The 16071-nt window shown below is 41.1% G+C and overlaps 1 long non-coding RNA gene across 1 annotated transcript; it reads right to left on the bottom strand.

Moving 5' to 3' along the window:
- Positions 1-507: 507 nt before the first annotated feature.
- Positions 508-9722, bottom strand: LOC106032377 (uncharacterized). Its single transcript, XR_001204823.3, has 4 exons — positions 7311-9722; positions 3745-3921; positions 2673-2819; positions 508-1077 (listed from the first exon to the last, which is right to left on the bottom strand). It is a non-coding gene; the product is annotated as an uncharacterized lncRNA (long non-coding RNA).
- Positions 9723-16071: the final 6349 nt, after the last annotated feature.

Raw genomic sequence — 16071 nt, 5'->3', positions numbered from 1 at the left:
CTTCAAGAACTCAAAGGTGCCATTAATAAAAATGTAACTACTATCCCCAAACAAACATACATATGTATTTTATTTGGCAGGTACGCATACATTTTCCTTTACCCACGATGATCCAAATAAATCAGTGTGCAAGCACACATTAGAAGGGACATTCTCTCAAGAGCACGGAAGGAGGTTTTCAACCTCTGACTTGCCAGGCCATGGCACATGCAAGGGGCAGAGTCACAATTAGCTTGGAGCTGCTGGTCTCAGCTCAGTTGGGCAAGAGAAGAAAAGGAGATAATATCAAGCACTGGCAGTGCAGCTCTTTAGACAACAGTAGCAAATAACTTAAGTTCTTAAAAGCCAGTTCTGGAGCTGGCTATAATATTAATATTTTGTCCTAATGAGATGGACTGAGCTTTCTCCAGCACAGTTGTATGCAAAGTTGTTTTTCTGGGCTGAGGCTGCTGCCCTGGTCTAATTATTGTAACAATTCCATATTCCCCTGATTATTAACAATAGTGCACTTATTAACAATTATTAACAACAAGTGCAATTAACTTGGGTTTGTGGTTTTGCAGAGAAGACTGCTATTAGAACAAAATCGAGCTAGTTATTGGTAGCAGTAGTGCTTGCATTACTTCAGCACCTCTGAAACCTAGTCATGGCTCAGGATTCTGGTGTCCTGAGGCTGTGCTGAGGAGGATGAAGACAAGTAATGAGTACTCATCGTACGTCACAAGATGGAAGCATTGCATCTTTCTCCACATTAGCAGTATGACTCAGCATTTCACATTTGGTTCTTTGTGGACACCTGATATCCTGTTGCCCACTAAATATTAGCCTTGGGGCCTACCCACAGTGACAAAATATGACTCATCTATTCAGATACGAAACCACCTTCCTCAGAGTGGGGTCTGTTGTGGGGAAAGGGGAGTAACTATTGTAGGTACTTACAAGGTTCCCATAAGAACAATACTGAAACACCTGACTCTCCCTCATGGACTCTTCATTGTGATGTCCCTGTGCAGAGATGAAGCCTAGGATCTGAGAGACCTTCAGATCGAATCATCTTTCCCAAGGTGACAGAAAACCCTGTGGTAAAGCAGAAAATGAATTCAGATTTTCCTAGTAACCTCAGGGCTTACAGCCCTTTGTTCTCTGAAAAACTTTTCCTCACATCACAGTAGCTTGACATGCTTATGAGAAGTTAAGATGCAAGAGTTCAGACAACATATGTAATTTTTACATGTTAAAAAGGCCATTGCGAGGTAATTGTATCTTTTTTTTTTGTAACTTTTTTGTTTTAAAATATGCTAAGTAGTTTTAGGCTTTTGAGGGAAAAAATATCAAAGCCCCTGAACACCACAAAGTTTTATAGCTTTAGTGCAGGACTGGAAACCATCAATGTAAAGTCCTAAGGCCCTTCCATTATCTTAATCATGTTTCATCTAAAATAGTTACACCATTTCCCAAGCAGCTGCTATGTAATCATAATTGTACTTGCACCACTTTTCCTCCATGTGTTTTATAAAGTGAGCAAAATTTTATTAACCACATTTGAGGAGAAGCTCTCCCTACACATACGTTTTTCCATTCAACCCAAATAATTTCTCCTCCTACTTCTCGATTCTATCCTCAAACTTCTAACCTCTTATTTGTTCAGCCCCACTGGTGTTTACTCACTTTCCCCACCCACATTCCCCTCCATCATTTTTGTTTGCAGTCTCTAGAAAATAGAAACTTTATAAATTAAAATTTAGGTGAAGACCTCATTCCGTGATTCAAGGAAATAATAGTTCTGAATGAAACAGTTTGATGCCTTATTTTGAAAGAAACACAAGAGTCATGATTTTAATGCTAGCCCATTTATCCATCTAACAGTTCACTCCAAAATATAACTGTGCTGATTCTCTTAGAAAGTAGTACTCCATGAAAGTAATGTGGTTACATATTCATTGGGGAGCACCTAGAAAAGCCGCTACCACAATTATGTATCATTGGTTGTGCGTTCAAGATTAAGCTAAAACACTGTTTAAACCTTTTGGATTACATTCTGTTATCTTTGTCTATATACTAAGAAGATTTCAAATCTGCATGCCATCCCTTAAATCTAACAATAGATTAGCATAAAAATATGTAAGGTTATAAGTCAAATATATAACAGATACATTAATGTGAATCTGCTATGCAGTAGAACATAATGAAATTGCAAGTATGTAACATACTATACAAAATTTCAGTGTATTTATATTGTAGGTTTCATAGAATCATAGAAAGTTTCTAACCCAATGATTTTTAAAAATCTACTCACTAAAAGAAAGACGAGATTACTTAGGTGTAATCTTACCCTTCCCCCCCCCCCCCAATAAACAAAAAACAAAGTAGTTATAAGGTAAAGCCAGGAGTCCTTGCTGCCATTTCAACAGTGAACACTGCAAAGCCAGAAAGTGTTTTAATATTTTGTATACCCCACATCCAACTTTAAGCAGCTGTCCTTTGAAACCGTAGACAAGGAGAGCTCAGAGCATGAATTCTCTCATCAGTTTGTGATCTGTCTCCAGTGCCATTTCTCTGCTTTTAGACCAAGAGGAACAGGCAGTTTTACAGACAATATTCAGCTACAGACAAGAGGTAGGTAAGTTCATTTTTTCTTGTTAGTAAAACAAATGAGCATGTGAAGAACTTACCTTTTCCTCATTTTCCTGATTCCACCTGCTTCACAGTCTTCAGCTTTACAAAACTTCCCCAGCCTGTGTGACCCCACAAGAAAGTGTTGAGTGATTCATTGTGGCAAACTTCCTCCTGTTCAGACTCAGTTTATGAGGCCAGGCTGGCTGAGGTGGATAACAAACAAGAAAACAGAAAAAAAAATAACAAGTGGAAGCATCCTCAGGAGAAACTACAACCATTTTAAGAAACAGTTGGTCTGATTAAGGCACTCTGTTCTTTCACCATGTCAGCCAGTTAGTTTACTGACTATTGACTTTGGCTGTAGGTCACTAGGGTGCTAATGCCAGGCAAAGCAAAAGGCATCTTGTCCTTTGATAGGATTTAAGGGTAATCTTAGGAAGGAAGAGTGAGAACACTTATTAGCATTTGGGGGTGTGATTGTTAATCCAGCAGTGGTGCATGGCTGATATATTAACTGTTTCACTCACAGAAACAAATGGAAGAAGGTCCTGCCAAGTATCTGCCTTTCATTGACTGAGACACCACAAAGTCTGTATCCCATTCTTAAATCAAAGCCATGGTAAATGCTGAGCCTGTGTGTTTCACAATGAGGGATTAATTCTTTCTTAATGCATAATCCTACCTGCCTACAGAGGAGACACTGCTGTAGAGAATTTTTAAAAGCCTAAAGAAAGATACCTAGTGTTTTATACAATACATACAGAGAGAGATACAGAGGGAGAAATATTTCCGCATGCATTTTTCTCCTATTTAATCAACATCATCAGTAGCTAAACTAGGTCAGGTCTAAAGTAAGCCAGTAATGCTTTCTCCACGTCTTCCCCTTTATCATCAAATCCTAATTCCATGTGTGGCACTACTGCAGGAGCAGCCAAACTGCATGCTATACGTTGCTCCTCTTCAAAGCACTGTAGTCCTGTTGAGTATTGCAGTCTCTCGCACAAGAAAACATTCTTTGCCCCAGCAGGTTTACAATTCAGCCATTTACCATACTGAAGTATCTGCATCAGCAGCTCAGGCAAAAATATCTTTCATTTGCAGCATTCTTTAGACTCCTGTCATACACACCTATTTACGTGTTGCAATGATACATCCAGGAAAACAGACTTGCTGACCTACAGTCAGCCCAGCACAAGGATCAGAGAAATGTGTAGCGCTGATGAGACTATCCCTGCTGCAGTCATCCATATGAAGAACATGAGGAACATCTTCCACAGAATTCAGCAGCAGGTTTTTCCCCATGTCCTAGGGACAGAAAAAGAAAAAAAAAAGAAAAGAAAAAAACCAGCCTATTTTATTAGTGAATAAAATATATCACAAGCTTGCCTAATATACTCACTGAGTGGGCACAAAGGTTTTGAAGTTATTCCTTCCTGCAACAGCTATCAGATAACAGAGTAACTGGAAAGATATGATCCACAACAACATTGAGTTAGAAGTCACATCCACATGCAAAGTTTTATTTAACCCTTTGGTTTGACTGCAAGCAGTCCTGACAACTTGTTGGCTTGTTGCCAGCTTCAGGTGGAGGTTGCAAGTCATTTTTTTAAACTCCCATTGCATAGGCAGCGTACCTCTCTAAATTGAAAAAATTGCTCTCTTGCACTCTGAAGTCTCCAGCAGCTTAACATCCTCCAAACTCGATCTGCCAGAAATAACACTAAACAACAAGAAGGGCATTAAGGGAAGGCTCTGATGGCTCTTTTGAATTTGTTCTGGGATTCCCAACCCAGAACACATCATCTTGTTTAGGTGGGCTCTGTTCTTCTCCTGGTGAAGAAGTTGAATATGAACCAGTGGTGTGCCCTTGGAGCAAAGAAGGCCAATGGTATTCTGAGCTGCATTAGGAGGAACATTGCCAGCAAGTTGAGGGAGGTGATCCTTCTCCACTGCTTAGCATTGGTGAGGCCACACCTGGACTGTCCATTTCTGGGCACGTGTTAGAGTCTGGTGAAAGGCTGTGACGATGATAAAAGGAGTGCAGCATCTCAGAAAGGCTGAGAGAGGTGGGACTGTTCTGCCTAGAGAAGAGAAAGCTCCAGGGGAATCTCATCAATGTGTACAAATTCTTTAAGGGAGGGTGCACAGGAGACAGAGCCAGGCTCTTTTCAGCGGTGTCCCATGACAGGACAAGAGGCCAGGGCACAAGCACTAACATTTCGAAAAAAAATCTGTGAAGGCAACAGACACAGGTTGCACAAAGGCATTGTGTAGTCTCCCTCCTCATAGATATTCAGAGTCTGTCTGGACACAGTCCTGAGCAACCTGCCCTAAGTAGCCCTGCCTGAACACAAGGGTTAGACAAGATGACCTCTAGGGGTCCCTTCCTACCTAAACCATTCTGTAATTCTGGTCTCTGCCCTGAAGGGCCACATGTGCAATGCCTAACTTTAATGGACTCTGGTCCTTTATCAGGCATAACATTGACCCTAATAAGCTGAATTCTTAAGTCTCCCTTTCATAATTCTTCTCAAGTCTGAGTAACCCACTGGTATTATCCCAAATGAGATCTACTCCCTGTTAGGGCCGATAACAACACTGCTTTTGGAAAAAGAGCTATTAACATTTGCATCATGTCTTTACGGCAGTAGGATTTTTCCTATTTGACTTATAAATTTGATTGTTAATTAGTCCATATGCCAGATATCTTGTAAAAACAAGCCAAGACATAGTTTTTGGTTCAAGCAATCTGCATTCTTTAACAAGTGGGAAACGTTAGCAGGCAATAAACAAAATAAAAGAAACAGAAAAGATAAAGAGGGTAACACTGCCTATAAAAAGGCCAAAAGTTACCTATGCACGTAGTCTGATCCATGCAGACAGAACTACCTGCCTGTGCAAATCCTGCAACAGTGAAGCTTCATTGCTGAGCCTTCTGCCACATTTTTCTCTAACTTCTGCCTTTGAATTTAACAGAACATGTTACAAACACCAAAAGGCAACCCACTGTTTTTCACACAGAAGACAAGCTCCATTCAGTAGTCCATTCCCTAGATAATCTGAGCAGCCACATTTGGCCAAAAACTAAGCAGAGCTGGCCACACCCCACCAGCTGTGCAATGTAAAAAAAAAAAAAGCATGCTATTATGAGGGACCTGCAAAGACACATCACTTACAAGCAATCATAAAAAAGCTAAAGATTAAGATCCTTCAACCTTCTCATCTCTAGGACATTCAAGCCCCCGAAGATTTGAGTCAAAAGTTACCAACTGCGGGCAAGGAAAAAAGCATTTGCACACTGCTGCTTTTCCAGCAAGTCCTCTCACACGCACCATGTACAGTTTCTTTACTGATTAAGAGTCTCAATCTCTCTGCATCGTTTCTTGTTTTGGCTTGTACTGTGTAATATATTTTGCTTCATCTTCACAACTGATCTCAGTGACCTTTTCAGACAGATTTAGACCTGTCGTCTGATAATTTATGAATCCTGTAACCTGATCTGGGTGTCAAAACATTTACTTGATTAATGTATTGGCTAAAGGACCTTTAAAAATAGTAGAGAAGGGACAAAATGCTATGTGATGGCCATGTCATGAAAATCTTCTGGGGGTGATGGCATAACATGGAGAAAATTTTCCATCCACCTTTAAGCAACTTCACAAACTTGCTCTCGCCAAGGAAGGGAAAGGCCTGGAAACAAAGAGCTATAAGATAACTTAGCGGAGGAACGTACAAGACCAGGGCACATTTCAGGTGGTCCACTCAGTGTGAGAGTCTGGCCTACCCCAGTCTCTGTGACAGGAAGCCCATAGGGTAGCAGGTTAAACCACATGAAAAAAAAATGTATCCTAACAGTTTGGCTTCCCACAATGTTTATAGCCTCCAAACCCCTTTATAATCACAGATTATTTTCTTCAGTACAATGTTATATGTCAAGAATTACAGTGATTTAGTAGGTAAGACACCTACCTTGCGGAAATGCACTATAGTTAAATTTAATAGTTGCTTAATTTTCTTCTCCAGCACAGATAGTATCTCAGACTTTTTCTTTACTTAGCTAGTACGTATTCAGCACCTGACTACTTTAAAACACTGAAACCTTATCAGCTGTCTCTCACTAGTATTGTAGAAATACAGTATCCTCTTTTCTTCCCTGCTACTTTTTCCCACATTGACAGAAAGTAAAACAGTCTTTTACTCTATTACATGTTATTTAAATGCTCCATATCAATTGTTCCTTGACAATTTTCACTGTCTTCAGAGGAGAAAAGCCATAAACATCCCTCAGCTGTAGTGAGTAATACTTGAAAGCACATGCTGACTATTCTTATCTTTAGAGACCCAAGTCCTTCACAGTGCTGCCAGGATTCTCAAGCACAGGCTCAAAACATCAAATTAATCGACATGAACATGGTAATTGCTCAGCACCAAAACTTTTGAATGAACATTTAAATAGTATATCTCAGGATTTATGTCATTTATTGCACAATGATTTTTATTCCTCTGTCAGTCCACTCAGATTTGTCCACGTTACTTCCTACAAACAAAATGTAGAAAAAAAAATGGCCCAGTTCATTTTAATTGAATACTGTACCACCCAAGAATTGCAGCTGGGTAATTTGCAGTTTATTCTTAGGTCTGAAACCAGCTTACACTGACAGGAAAAGAAATTGAGAAGGTTATCTCCCACTGACCTGTCAGCTTCTTCCTCACAAGAGCACTGCAGCTTCAGGGTTGAGCAATCTTCAGACATAAATCTTAACAGCTCTGTAAACATCTGCACGATGGTTCATCAATTACACTTCCATGCTTTCTGTCACTACTGAAGTTTGGGGAGAAATTCCTCAGCAGATCCATTTGTTTGTTTTACTGCAAAATTACTTTTCTGGAAAAAAAAAAAAAGTTTGCCTTTTTTCTTGGTACACACCTAGAAAGAGAATGAGGAAACATTGCCAGGTTGTTAACCTAGCAATTACCTAACCAGAGACATTTTTCTCCATTTTCAGTGGATTTTTTTTTTTTTTTTTTTTTTTTTTTTATTTCATTAGCTCCCTAAGACAACTTTCAGGTTTGTTGTCATTCAGTGCTTTGAAGCTGTAGCACAAAGCAAGGCGGGGCAAAGACATCAGTCACCTTAGTATGAATTGCTTCTGCAACCAGCCTAGGCCAGTACCCAGAAATACCCCAGGATCACTTTTCTTAGCATCTAGATATACGTCATGTCACAGGGACAAGCCTTACATATTTTCAAAGTGCAGATTTTAGTCTCACTGTTGCCTCAACTCTGTCCATGTAAACAACAAATTATTTCCACTAGCACTGAAGAACAACTGAATTTACTGAGATTCATTCACACAAATCACTTGTCAGCCCTTTCAGACAAAACCTTTTCCCCTGCTTCTCTACAGCGGGTAGCTTCACACCATCCTGACCTGTGACAAGGGCTTCGAGGCAGAAGAGAAAGACAAAGAAAGAAATAGATGTGTGTGTAGAGAGATCCATCTGCAAGTCAGGAAGGAAAGAAATCGTATGAAAAGAACCCGTGGCCTAGAGTTGGTTCTCACATTCTTATTTACCGAATGTTACAGCCTTGACCTATAATCCACATCCTTCTATTCCTCCTCTTCCTCTTACATCCATGAAGAATTGCTATCCTTTGTTTTACTTGGAGGGAGAGTCGTGAGTGTGCAAAACCAGATCTTTGTCTGTAAAGTGCTTTATCCATGTGTGGCAGTATTATATAGACAGCTTTTCATGACTGCATTTTTCTGTGGGCGCAGGATTCCTCTCCCCAAGCAACATTGCGCACTAACACTCTATCATGATAGAGCACTTTGAGATCCTGGACTGAAAACAAGTGTGACATACCACTCCATTCAGCCTGAAGTACAAGAGAACATCTTCTCTCATCTTAATGAAACTGATCTACTTTTAGAATTTTCCAGGCTCTTAAAAGGTAACTCAAAACCTCTGATCACAATGTTTTGGTTTTTTTGTTTGTTTGTTTGTCTTAAAGTTACCACAGTATCCCAGAAAGTAAAATACACACACACAAAAATACACCTGCAAATAAGCTGTCATACCAAAATTAACCATTTCTTTTACACCTGAGGGGCCAAATGCTGCTCCACGAGGCAACCCAGGCAAACAATAAAAATCAGTGAGTTTGGCCCACAGCACGTTTTCCTCTGCAACAAGGCATCTAAAGGTCATGCTCACAAAGATGTGAGCATTTAATTTATGGCACAAGTGAACAAACAAGACAAGCACAAGAGAGTAGATAAAAGAACATAAAGAGAATAAAGTTTTGTGAGAATCTAAGCAAAACCCAGGTAAGATGATTAACAGGGAAGGGAGTTCTGCTTTGGCGGGGGGTTGGACCCAATGATCTCTTGAGGTCCCTTCCAACCCCTACAGTTCTGCATGATTCTTTTCTTAAGAAGGGCTATTTCTCATTTCAAATAAGAAATTGTAAGATTTCTTGCTGATTTATAATGTTTTGAGATCGAAAAGCAAATGAAGATGCTTGCAATGGAGAGGGGCAATGTTTCCTATCCTGTTTCACAAACGCCATTCAAGAAAGGAAAGAAATTGTGCTCAAATCTATCCTTTGCCGCACATCGTATTTGCTGACTGGCAAATACATATTAACTGAGTGAAAAGGTTTAGGGATTTGACATCCATCTGTGAGGAGAAAGCTCATCATCCGCATTCCTTGCAGCTGCTGATACTCAGCCAACACACTCCTACTCTGATGTCAGTGGTCTAAATGAGGGCCGGACTCTGAGAGCTTAATCCCAGGAAATCTCTGCTGAATTATTAGTTGAGGCTGACTTCCACAACAACTGCACACTGCTGCTCACGCTCAGAGAAGATTCCCTAGCTTCCGATTCCGGCAGGGAGGATTCTGCAGCCATTAAACCCTGGTCCAAAGTCCAAGCTTACTTTAAAGACAGATTTGTTCACACACATTCACCACCAGCATGAGCCCTCAGCGGAAGGAACAGAATTACCCTGTCCCTCAAGTGATTAGAACTGGGTTATGTCCATAATAATTATTAGCTGCAGCAAAATGCTATCTTCGCACTGAAGGAAGGTATTCAAAATATTAAAAAAAACTCCTTCAACAGTACTTCATCTTCCCTTCTACTGGCTGGGAAGCTAGTCTGTTCAGCTTTCAGTCTCTTGTGGATATCATCATTTATATATAAATGGAAAACTTGTTCATGACTCATCTGCCTGTATTACCAAGTGGATTTTTTAGTCCAATAGCCAGACGTCCATTATGCTGGCTGCTAAATGATTTACACTGATTGAGTACGCACTGTGTGCAGCTCTTGCAAATTTTATATGCTGGCTGTACAGAGGATGAATACTTGCTGATTATGCTCCAAATAGCAATGAACCCAATTACCTAAGCCACTAACTCCCAGTAAGGAAGCCAGAAATACAGCTGTTGCTTCACTACCTTAAAGAAACATTTACTGTTTGTAACCCAAACTACTGCAAATTGAAATAAATGAGAGATTTACATTAGTGAAGAACTGCCCTATGAGTTGAAATCACCTCTTTTAATAATTGCTGTTAATTTCTTGCGCTCCAGATGTTCTATTCCAGAGCACGGCCTCACCCCAGACCCAGGAAAGTGAACAAGAGTCCAGGTACTTCACAAATCTGAGTGACATGGAGCCACAAAGATGAGAAGTCTGGACAAAAAAAAAAGATAAATTTGAGGATTGAAACATAAGGATATTTCTGGTTCTGAACTATCTTGTGGTAAAAAAACGAATCCCATCATACACAGAACAAGTTGTATTGCAAGGAATAGGTCCTAGTAACTGCAGAGGAATCATTTGAAAAAAAGATTTTGTCTGAAAGTAATGCATAGAGGTCACCTAGACCAAACACCTTTTCCACACAGTGCTAACTTCACATTAGATATTGAGATCCTGGGCCTTGTCTACCTGATCTTCAATACAGACTGACATACCATATCTTTGGCACTGGTTCCAGTGCTCTGACATCCTCACAGGTAAGATTTTTTTTTTTTCACGTCCTACTGGAAGTTCCCTTGTTGCACCATATCACTGCTGCCACGCATCCCTTCATTGTGCACCTTTTGTGTTTGAGCATGCCAGCTTTACACCAGGGTGCCCGAGAAGAGCCATCACCACAGGCTGCACATCCGAGTGATAACAGCAGTGGGCCTGTACAGATGCAAGACCAAAGGGACATCACCACTGCAGGAAGCAGCTGCAGTTCTACAGGTTGAGGGCAGCTAGAAATTTGGCCAAGAGCCTCACTTAGCATGCTCACATTGCATTTCAGGGCTCTGATGCGCATTTAATTGTCTGACATCACCACACAACTCTACATCCACAACGCTGCTGAGTCTGTGCTTAGTGGAAGGTCTTAAAGCTAGGACTGGAATAACTGGAAAATCAGAACAGGGTGAAGAACAAGCTTGTTCTTTTAAATTCACAGGGCACCTGTCATACAAAACACTTCTTCCTTTCATGAGCAGCAGAGGAAGTCTCACACTATATCACAGAATTAAATAGAAAATGCAAAAATGACCAGTGTGATTGAAATCATACCCTTCTCCTCTCGTTCACAGAGCACATTCTGAAGACTGCTGGTTAACTGATTTCCCATTCCAGTCAATAATGAAATTTCTGCCCACAAATTTTAACTGCTGTTCTGGACTCTGAGGTATATCCACAAGTTCGTTTGTCATTAAAAACTACGAGGGGTAAGGCACTCCCCTCAAGCACAACACAGAGGTGCACAACTCAGGAGACTCAACGTAGATCTAAGTTTAGCAATGCAATTGATCCAATAAACAAAGGCATAAAATGTCTCTTTTTTTTTTTAAATAAATTTTCACACATGAGAATCGTTTGTCTTCCAAAACTCTAAGCATTTTTAGATATTCACGGACAAGGCTTAACCATATCTTGGAACTTAAGATAGCTTCCTGCACCTGCCTGTGAGGTTTGGGAACAGCAAACAGAGCATATCACCAGAATACAAATTCCCCAGTTAGAAAAAGGCACTGTACATCAGCTCCAACTGCACAGAATAAGGCAAAGCAGAAAGAAATTAATTACAAATCTCCTTTCCATAAATGCGATTTGTGGATTCAGTCCTTTCTCTCTGGAAAGACAGATAAGGTACCTCAGAGGATGATTCTGGAGGCCAGTTTATTTGCTTACTCTCTCCTGCTCTGCATCTTTCAGACTACTCTGTACAGTAGCTAGAAGGGAGGATATGAACAGATGGCTGTTTGCACTGATAACTGTGTCTGCTCCTAGTCAGATTAACTGGTTAAATCCCAGTTAAAGATTACAGCCAGGTAAAATGATACAGACAGTGCTTCAGTCACTCTTCACAGCCCAAGTAAAAAGATTAAGATGCATTCCTAAGAACAACAACAACAAAAATTCAATACATGTTAGGGGTTGTGCAAAACACATTGCTAGAGCATACAGTATTTGTCCTTCTAAAACACAGTTTCAAAGGGTGTAAAATTTACAGGAACATGAAGGTCAAATGGAAGTTTAGAGGCATAAGGCACTCATGAGAGTCAAATGGACATTTACAGACAGAAGGCATGCACAAGGATCAACAAACCCTAGGATATTTGACAGAATAGTATCAGTGTCATGATTACGTTTTGCTTATCGAGGCTTTTGGCATCAAGCTATGCATGAGACATAGGGGCTGCAGCAGTATCCAATTTCATACCTCTTCTGATCATGCTGAGAAGAGATTCCCCTTCAGAAAAACTGGGAACATGCCAGAAGACTGAAGCATTGTGCTGATACTCACTAAAAAGGAGAATGCATTGACCTCAGTAATTATTACCCTCAGTGCACGGCAAGATAATGACAAATCCATGCAATGCAATCAATAAAGAATGAAAGGATGGGAACATAAGCAGGGATGGTCTACTCAATTACATAGAAAACAGACACTGGCTCACAAACCTGATTGCATTCTCTGAGACCACAGAATTGATTACTAATAGCAATTGCGAAAATATAGCGGCTTCAGCAGAGTACTTGACATAGTGCTGTATGTCACACTACTTAAAATGGCAGCTCTTATCCTACATCAATGAAAGCACAATAAATGGACTAAAAATTCATTAACTGGCAGAGATTACAAAAATACGTGACCAGGTGTAGAAGTTTCTAGTGGAGTTCTGCAGGGTTTCATTCTGGGTACATAGCCCATAAAGGTGTTTCTTTCCCCCCCAGATGAAACAAATGTTTGTTTGTTATGCATACACTTATATGTTTATCGTATTGAGATTAACGAAGGGTAAAACAAACTTGGTCATCAATAAATTGAGTTTAGCAATGCACACTTCTCAAGAAAACACAATAAACATAAGAATAGCAAGTACAAGCCTCGCATACAAGCTGAGTACATATTCTAGGAAACAAAGAACTTGAGAAGAATTTGGATTTAGGCAAAATTAAGAGAGTGCAGACATTTCTGCTGAATGCAACCTGAGTGAGTACAATCCCTGAGTTTACACCGTGTTGCAGCACAGGGGAGGGGAGCTGCATTGGAAAATTAGCTTGTTTCTCCAGGCTTTGGTTAAGAACTAGGGAAGAAGCAAAAAAAGCCATAAAGAAGAGCTGAGAGCTCAGCAAAATGTTTTGTTGTGCAAGCTACCAAAAGAAAAACAAACAGATTATATGATTACATTACACAAATCCTTTGTAAGGAGAAAACAGTGATTTTTTTTTCCCCAGAGTTGTTTAATACAACAGAGAAACACACAGATGTAAAACACCAATGGTTCAAGCCAAGCAAATTCATCTGTGACATGCGACAGTTATAATCTGAAAGGTGAGTAACCAGAAGAGCAAAGTACCTGGGGGAAGATTTTTCATCTTTGCTTGCTGTTTCCAAATGAAGACCGGAAAGTCTTCATGGAGAACAGAAGCTTTAGTCTGACTCTTCAGATCAAGAGGAAAAACAAATTTGAAACTCTGTCTAAAGTACCAGCTTTCATCCTGCTGGCCCACAGTTTACTTCAGAGGCCCTGTGATCCTTCTCACCATGCTGATAGCTAAGTCTTTTATGATTCACCTGCACTCAGCTAAGATTCATCTTCTTCCACGACAAATTCTCAGGTTTCTTTACACATGCTCCACATACCTTTAAGAGGACTAATGAATAGGCACGACCATTTTAATGTGCGTAATGAACAAAAAAGCAACATTTTCAAACTGTTATCTAAAAACCTGTTGAAATACACATCGCCCACATCCACATGCCAGGCTCTGAATGGCTGTAATGCATTCCAAACACAGACTTAGCTGCTCTCAATCCTGACCTCATCTCTTCTTCTGCTACTAAAAGATGCACAGCTTGCTCCAGGCCAATACATATGTTCCACACCCCTGCCTCTAAAAGTTACTGAAACAGACGATAACTTTTTTTTTTCTTGATGTGAACAGAAATCTCAAGATCACACTAAAATAAACCACTTATTTTTATTAGATCACATCCTCCCCTGTAACTTCAACATTACTTCTGTCTCAGTGGGGGAGAAAGCCTTCAGGAAAACACCCTACAAGTCCTTCATCCACAGACTGCTTGCTGTCTGCAAAGCAACTAGTGCACCTTTAGAGACACACACCAGAACATTGCTCTCTCACTTCTTTGCAGAAATACCCCCTCCTCCCCCGCGATCTTCTCCCTGCACGACATAGATGCAGGATTAAGTTGCCATTCTCGGATGCAACCTTAAAAATCTGTTATTTCTGGCGTTATTATCAGTTATTTCTGGTGTCACGCAGCAGGGACACCAGTTAAACCCCCACAGGACGGCAACGGCGCTGCCAGGCGGCAGGGAAATGGCCCCCGCCTCCCCTCACCCCCGCAGCACGGCGGCCGCTGGAGGCCTCTGGTGCCACCCAGCGGACACCTCGCACCGCCGCCGGCCCCGGCGGCCCTCCGGGGGACACCGTGACTGGGGAGAAGGGTGGTGGCTATGTAAAAGGGGGTGAGACCCCACGTCTCCTCCCAGAGACCGCGAGGAAGGGAGGATGGTGGTTTCTTGTCAGAGCCGGCTCCCCAGTGAAACAGGGCGTCCTTTGTAGGGCAACTGTTTTCAATTTAGAGGAAGCAGGAACTCCCTAAAAAAAGAATGATGTTTGATTTTGGGGGGGGGGGGGGGGGGGGGGATTTGTAGCCCAAGAGCAAGGCCCCACAAGCAGCCACCCACACCCTTTGTTAATTAAACCCAGGCCAGGCTCTCCCCTGCCATTAACAAACAAGACAGAGAAGCAGTGCTCAGGTGCTCTCCAAAAAGCTCAGTCAATGCCATCTGCCACCACCAAGTGTTGTGAAACGGCCTCTTCGCTTGGCTTCTTGCGACCTTTCTCATTAACGAGGCTTCTCATTAACACCAGCCCCAGGTGCAAGTAACACTGTGCTCCATCCCAGCGGAGCCCTGCTGTACTGCCCCGCACTGCGCGGGCTGGAGGTCGTTCCTGGCTTCCATGGGCCTATACTGACCAGGAACAAATAATGATATATATGCACGGTGCACGTTTTTACAGAGTTTTGGAGTTTACTGGTGGTTTTGTGTTTGTTTTGTTTTGACACAAGAAAAGCTACTTGTATTTATGCTGTTTGTGCAGGATGCAAGTTCCAAAGTTTGCCTGTTGCAAAGCATAAACTCAATTTCCACAGATGCTCCTCTTCTGTCAAATCCATCCACAGAGTGAAAATTCATTTAGGGCAAATGTTTTTAGATCTAGCGCCCAACCCAACTTTGACCAAAAAAAAAAAGACAAAGGCAGCCCCTCCTCTGCCCCCAGCTGTGAGGTCTAGGCCTGCAAATTTGCTACATAATTTAAAAAAATGCAATTTTATTCCAAGAATTGCTGCCAAAGCTTAGTGGTAGGACCACACTGAAGTGGGTGCAACAAAGAGATATAATAATCTCTTCAGATGTCCTTGGATGCATTACCTCCTCCAACCACTTAACTGATATAATGAGCTAAATGAAGGCATATGGGCTTCATATCACAGAGCTGCTGTCTATAATAGGTGAACTAATACAATTTCTAATGTAATGTCTCAAACACTTATCTTGACTCTCAACATCTGCAGGAACTAAGCTATAAAATCTAATTGTAGCTAATATGTAGACTTCAAACTTTGTCTGAACTAACTCTGGTTTTCTCTCTTTTCCGTCCAAGAAGCACACACCTTCCCCCATCTCTTCCTGGAGTATCCTCAGTCCCCATGCTGCTTCCCCACCTGTACCACCAGCAGTCCAAACCCTTCCTTCCTCTCCATGTTTTTTTCCACCACTGTATACTTCTATCTTCTTTGCTACAGGCTCTCTTTGGCGTAGCTTTGTTTATGTCTTGTTTTGATAGCAATGAACAGATCATTATCCACAGGGAAGACAGCAACACAGTG

Source organism: Anser cygnoides, chromosome 4, assembly GCF_040182565.1.
Source record: "Anser cygnoides isolate HZ-2024a breed goose chromosome 4, Taihu_goose_T2T_genome, whole genome shotgun sequence".
NCBI lineage: Eukaryota > Metazoa > Chordata > Aves > Anseriformes > Anatidae > Anser > Anser cygnoides.
Note: the sequence above shows the minus strand (reverse complement) of the source record. Positions and strands in the feature narration are given on the sequence as shown.